The following is a 7,176-nucleotide window of genomic DNA, read 5'->3' on the forward strand; positions in this document are numbered from 1 at the left end:
TCTGAAGTGAAAAAGACTCACAGATCAAGTAAAGAGCTGGAATGGAGTTTTTACATGCCTCAGATGATGGCACTGAGTGTCCAAAGTTAAACAGGCACAATTATGAGACTTGGGCAAGTTGCTGTGAGAGTTTAGTACGACAGTTTGGAGTGTGGCATACTGTGTGTGCAGCCCCTCCAGTTCCTCTGACAGATAGATGGAAGGCCCAAGATTCAAGGCCATAGACATAATAGTCTTATCCGTCTCTCTGGAGGATATTGCTACGCTAGCTGGCAACACGACTGCACGTCAGATGTGGAATGCTTTGAAAGTGGCTCATCTGCCGGTCATCCCAGCCCAGAGTTTGACTGCATTGGAGGTCCTGGCTGTTTCCCAGAATGAGAGTGTTTGCAGGGATGCCGAGGGCACCGGTTGCAAGCTGCAGGGGGAGCTGACTGTGATGTCATCCCAGGCAGCATTCCAGTCTCCAGGGGGAGCCAAGGAGTTGGCAGCTGAGAGCTCTGTTTCTCATGGGAGCCAAGGTCATCCTTACAGATACCGGAAGGTCAGAGGTAAACAGAGACAGATGCCTGCAGATGGCCCGAAGCAGAAGGGGGGGTGAAAAGCCCACGCCAGTGGAAAACAAGGCTTTGTTTGCTGGCACAGCTTCACCAAAGGCTAAAGGCAAGTTTGATGGCCAGGAGCAGGGGGGCAAGCAGCAAAAGCCCACACCGGTGGAAAACAAGGTTTTGCTTGCTGGAAAAGCTGCTCCAAAGGCCAAGGCAAGATTTATTGTGGATTCTGGATGCACCCGCCATCTGGCAAAAGATAAGCATCTGTTTATCTCCTTCACACCTCAAGACGGAGAGATCCACCAGGCTGATGGAAAGACATTGCGAATTGCAGAAGAAGGGACTGTGAAACTGGCAAGTCTGCACACTACCATCAAAGATGTACTTTATGTTCCAGGTGCTGCAGACAATTTGCTCAGTGTCCCACAGCTGACTGGGCGTGGCTTTGAGATTTCCTTCAAGAGGAGCGTCTGTGTCATCAGGAAAGGCAAAGAGGACATTTTGCATGCAAAGTTTATAGATGGTTTATTCTGTATAACTTATGATGACAATGGTGCTGTTGCTGTGTCTAATGTTGATTCTTGTTGTGTTGCACAAACTAACAAAGTTCTTCATGCAGGATGCATTCATGAAGCACATCGAAGATTTTGTCACATGTCTTGGCAGGCGCTGGCCAAGATGCCTGGGTTAGTTGAGGGTTTGAACATCAAACCCTGTAGGTTTCACATGAAATGTGTATCCTGTGCAGAGAACAAGGTGAAGGTTGCTCCAAAAGGCAAGGAGTCTAGCAGGCAGGCTTCCAAACCCTACCAGCTAGTCCACGCAGACCTGGTTGGTCCACTTGCGCTCTCTCTGGGTGGAGCAAGGTACTTCATGGTTCTAATTGATTCTTTTTCCAGGTACATTCATGTGTTTATGCTCGAGCAGAAATCGCAAACGTTTCCTAGGTTCAAGGCATTCTGTGCTTGGTTGGAGAATGTTCACAGTAAATGTATCAGCTGTCTCTTTACTGATCGGGGCGGGGAATTCACTTCTCAGCAGTTTGAAGCTTTCCTGACTGAGAAGGGAATCCAGCATGACTTTTCAATGCCTAGATCTCCATGGATGAATGGACTTGCGGAGCGAGCAAATCAGACTTTGCTTCAAGGCGTGAAAACCTTGTTGCATGATGCCAATCTCCTTGAGAAGTTTTGGGGGGAGGCTCTGTCCACATTTGTTTATACCTTTAATCGCAGACTGTCATCACCTATTGGTTGTAGTCCCTATGAGAAGATGTTTGTTAAGAAACCTAACATCAAGCACATGAGAATCTTTGGTTCTGACATGTGGGTACACACCCCACAGAGCAACAAGCTTGGGAAGCGTGGGGCACATGGTTTGTTCATGGGGTACGAAAAAGGTGCATACAGAGTATGGATGACTGATTCTAAGTCCATTAAGTTCACAAAGAGTGTTGAGTACAATCCTAAGTGGGGGGAAAATGTGGGAATTTTCCAGAGTTACCCAGAGGAAGATGAAGATGATGTGAAAAAAGCAGATAATGTTGAGGAAGCTGAGGATGATGATGATGATCAGAGTTCGGATTCCAGTTCAGTGGGCGGCGCTGCTGGTGGTGTCAGCGACAGTGATGACACAGCAGACTACAAGAGCGCAAAGGCCTCAGTCAGACCATCTGATGCGTCTGACAATGAACTGGAAGAACCACTGTTCACCATTGGTCACTTTTCTCCTAAGAAGGAGGAGATGAGTAAAGAAGACTTGCGTATAGTACGCAGATCTGAAAGGGCGACAAGAGGCAAACCTCCAAAGAGATTTGCTGATGAGTTTGCTAAGACAGCAACTGCTGTTCTTAGTAGCTCAGAGAAGGTGTGGGAACCTTCAAGCTTCAAAGAGGTTCAGGAGTTAACCTCTAAAGATGCTGAGCCTTGGTTTAATGCCATGAAGGCTGAAGTTGATTCCTTGAACAGGAACCAAACTTGGGAGCTGGTACCGGTAGTCCCAGGAATGAGACTGGTTGGCAGCAAATGGGTCTTCAAGGCCAAGACAGACCAGAATGGCAAGGTTGTCAGACACAAAGCCAGATTGGTTGCCAGAGGTTTTTCACAGGTACCAGGACAGGATTACCACGAGACCTACTCACCCACCGTCAAGTATGAGAGCATTCGGCTGATGCTCAAGATAGCTGCAAAGGAGAAACTGCATGTTTCCCATCATGACATTAATACAGCTTTTTTGTACGGGGTTTTGGGGGAGGAGCTGTTTATGCTTCCACCTGACGGGATGCAGAGACAGAAGGGAATGGTCTGTAAACTGCGGAAGTCCTTATATGGTCTCAAGCAGAGTGCCAGGTGGTGGAACGCAAAACTCACTGAGACATTGCTTTCTCTAGGTTTTCACCAGGGCAAAGCTGATCCATGTGTGTTTGTCAAGGAGGAGGGGCAAAACAAACTGTATCGTTTATGTTTTGTTGATGATCTTCTGATGTTTTGGAAGAATCAGGCTTTTTACCAAAGCACCCTAGCTCAACTGAAGGAGCACTTTGACATGAAGGATCTTGGTGAGGTATCCAACTATCTTTCTCTGCAGGTGGAGAGGGACCAAGCAGGTAATTTTCTGGTACACCAAACACAGAAAATTGTTGATGTATTAACCAGGTTGAATTTGGTTGATGCAAACCCAGCAGGCACACCGATGGTGACAGGTTACCAGGTAAATAGTACTGCTGAAGCGTTTTCTGCCACTACGCTGTACAGATGCATTCTAGGCAAGTTGAATTTCATTGCTAGATGTTCAAGACCTGACATAGCTGTAAGCACTAACCTGCTTGGCAGACATGCTAACAATCCTACTGTTCAGGATTGGAAAGCTTGGAAGCACATAGCCTGCTATATGAAAGGGACTTTGCGCTACAGGCTGAGGTTCACCAGTCAGAAGACTGGAGGTCTTGAAATCTTTGCAGATGCTAGTTTTGGAAGTGACACCACAGATGGTACAAGCACTTCTGGAGTATGCTACATGTACAACCACTGTCTGTTTGACTGGTTGTGCAAGAAGCAAACGACAGTTAGCCTAAGTTCCTGTGAAGCAGAACTCAATGCTCTGTCATTTTCACTCATGGATTGTGAGTGGTTGATGCAACTGTTTAAGGACATCGGAGTTTCTGTGAAATGTCCTATACAAGTGTATCAAGATAATAGATCCTGTTTGGCTTTGTTGAACTCAGAGAGTTGCAAGCAAAGAACCAAGTACTTGCAGATTAAGCTACATCGTGCAAGAGAGTGTATTCAGAAAGGACTCATTCAAGTGTCCTACATGGCAGGAAATGAAATTCCTGCTGATCTGTTGTCTAAGGTTGTTAACAGAGAGCATCTTAAGGTTTATGTACAGAGGTTGCAATTGGGTTGAACCACAGGTACTACAGGTTACACGGAAAGGGGGAGGATGTTAGGATATTTCCATTCCACCTTAAAAGGGAGCAGGCTTTGTGAGTCACAGAGTCTGCGTATTTCCTGTTCACAGGATGTTTCTGTTTTGATAGAGCTGTTGTCTCTCTCTCTGTGCCTGAACACGCAAGCAGGCAGTCATGTTTTTTCTTTTGTTCTGACCAACGCTGAATAAACTTCTAAATAATGCTCTCCTGCGTGCATCTTTCGCTGTGCGAATTCTGCTGATAGAGCATGCATCAGCTCTGGAATGTGGCAAGCTATTTTCTGGAGCTTGTGTCGCTAATTGCTGATACTGTATCTACGGGAGATCGATGGATCGTCCGGAGGTGACATGGGGCCCATGATGGGCATTATCTCCCTCTATCAGTTTTCTGATAGAGGTACTTGTTCCCATCTTATGGCGGCCGCAGCTTTGAAGGCCTCAGGATCCTCACAAGCAGTTCTCAGCTGCAGGAGAGAAGCACTAACCAGGACAACTGCACATCAGGTAAAACTTCTGACACCATCTCCTTGCTTTACTTTGCTGTTGTGCCTCCCTGAAGGAAGAGGCAAGATGCTGGACCATCCATGGAAGAGAACTGTGGACCCACCTAGCCCTGATTTTCAGCATCTGGCCCGATGTCAGGCTTTTGAGTGGGGTGGGGAAATTGTTGGTTTAGTGTGAAAGGTTTTTGGTCTTGGTAAGAGATAGAGATTTGCTAATTAGTGGGAGGGTGGAATTGCTTTTTCTATTTTTTTGATATATCTATTGTTGCTTGCTACTGGCCACGTGACCCGGAAGTGTCTACAGACAGCGCTGGCCCCCGGCCTCTTAAGTGAGATGGGCGCACAACCCTAGAGTCGGACATGACTGGCCCGTACGGGCAGGGGTACCTTTACCTTTTACCTTACTGTTTACAAGGCTGTGGTGTTGTTTTTCCATAAGCTGAAATACAGCTTATGGAAAAACACCACCACAGTCTTGTATATGAAATGCTAATGTATTATATGATCCCCAGCTCTCCCTCCTATGTTATTATGCATGTGCATATATTTTTATTTAATACAAGTCACTTAGATATGGTTGCCATATTTCAAGAAGTAAAAGTCCAGACACAAAAGGTTTGGGAAATCAAGATCAAAGTTGAGGTTGAAAAACCAGGTGTATGGCAACCCTAACCTAGAGCTCTTCAGATGGTAAGTGATAGTTTTAATAAACAAGTAATAAGTAATAGTTTTAATAAACAAACAAATGAGTAAAAGATAGAAATCAACAGTTTGGGAAATGTTGGGATGGAATAGTGAGGTGGTCAGACCACAACTGGAATTCTGTGTTCAATTCTGGGTGCTACGATTTAGGAATGATGTTGACAATCGATTATTGACAATCGATTTAGGAATGATGTTGACAATCTGGATCGTGTGCAGAGGAGGGCGACCAAGATGATCCAGGGTCTGGAAACCAAGCCTGATGAGGAACAGTTGAAGAAGCTGGGTATGTTTAGCCTGGGAAAGAGGAGACTGAGAGGAGATAGGATAGTCATCTTCAAATATCTCAACGCAGTCACATGGAAGAGGGAACTGCTCTGGAGTGTAGGACGTAAGGCAATGGCTTCATGTTGCAAGAAAGGAGATTCTAAGTAAACAACAGGAAGAACTTTGACTGTTGAAGGTGGTGGTCTCTCCTTCCTTGGAGGGTATTAAGCAGAGGTTGGATGGCCATCTGTCATGGAGGCTTTAGCTGAGATTTCTGCATTGCAGGGGGTTGGACTAGATCAGTGTTTCCCAACCTGTGGGTCCCCAGATGTTGTTGGACTACAACTCCCATCATTCCTGAGCTCTGGCCTTGCTAGCTAGGGGTGATGGGAGTTGTAGTTCAACAACATCTGGGGACCCACAGGTTGAGAAAGGCTGGACTAGATGAACCTTGGGGAACCTTCCAACTCTACAATTCTATGATTCTATTAATGAACTGCTGTGGTCTGGGACAGTCACTTCACTCATCGCTTGGTGACTTTTTGTCATCTGGTGGAAGAGAGAGGTTGCAGCTCAGTGGTGGAGAATCTGCCTTGCATGTAGAAGTTCCCAGGTTTGACCCCTGCCTAAAAACCCAATGAAACCACTGCCTGTCAGAGCAGAAAAGAAGAAGGGAATCTGGCACCCTGCAGATGTTTCTGCACTGCAACACTCATCAGGCTTGAACACTGGCTATGATGCTTCCTTCATGGCTGGAGTTGTTGTATGTGTTATATTCAGAGGTAGATTTAGCGGAGCCTGGCCAGTTTGATTGCACTGGGCACAGGGATGCTGCAGGGGGGACCACAACTATGATGTATAGTGGAGAGTCATAAGGGCAGATTTTGGCACTGCATGGGGCGTCGCTGAAATTTAACACCCCAGCACTAAGTAGAATTCCATGAAACCCAACAATTGCAAAATGGGAATTTCAGTTAGATTCAAAGGAAAACAGAGTGGAAATGAAAACTCAATAGACATTGGTTCTGATGCAATATGGTATTTAATTTGGAAGACGTAGGAAGGAAGGTACAAAGGGGATGAGGAAGGGGATGGATGTCCTCTTGTGGAGAAGACCAAACCATACAGGGTGGAGTGATGAGGAAGCAACAGTGAGGAACATCAGGGGAAAGGCAGAGATCTGAGCTGGAGACTGAGACCCTTGAAGACCCTAATCAGGGACCTTCCAGGAAACTCAACTTGGAGGAAAACCTTGTGATGTATCCAACCAAGTCCTGCTCATAGTAGACCCACTGGCATGAATGAGCCTAAGTTGGCCGTGTCCATTCACTTTATTGGGCTTACTCTGAGTAGGGCTAGTGTTGGAGGCAAGTCCTTGGCTCAGATGCTTCTTGCGTAGGTGAGGGAGAATTACCAACCCCAGCTGCCGCAACATCTGCTGCTGCAGCAGTTGCCACCGTAGCCGCCGTAACCTCCGTAGCCTCCGTAACCACCACATATGTTGCCGTAGCAGTTGCTGCCGTAACCTCCATAGCCTCCGTAGCCTCCGTAGCCACCACAACATCTGTTACCACAGCAGTTGCCACCGTAGCTGCCGTAACCTCCGTAACCTCCATAACCGCCACATCTGTTGCCGCAGCAGTTGCCGCCGTAACCTCCATAGCCTCCATAGCCTCCGTAGCCGCCGCAACATCTGTTACCACAGCAGTTGCTGCCATAGCCTC

The sequence above is a fragment of the Podarcis cretensis genome (assembly GCF_951804945.1).
Source record: "Podarcis cretensis genome assembly, chromosome: 16".
Lineage (NCBI taxonomy): Eukaryota > Metazoa > Chordata > Lepidosauria > Squamata > Lacertidae > Podarcis > Podarcis cretensis.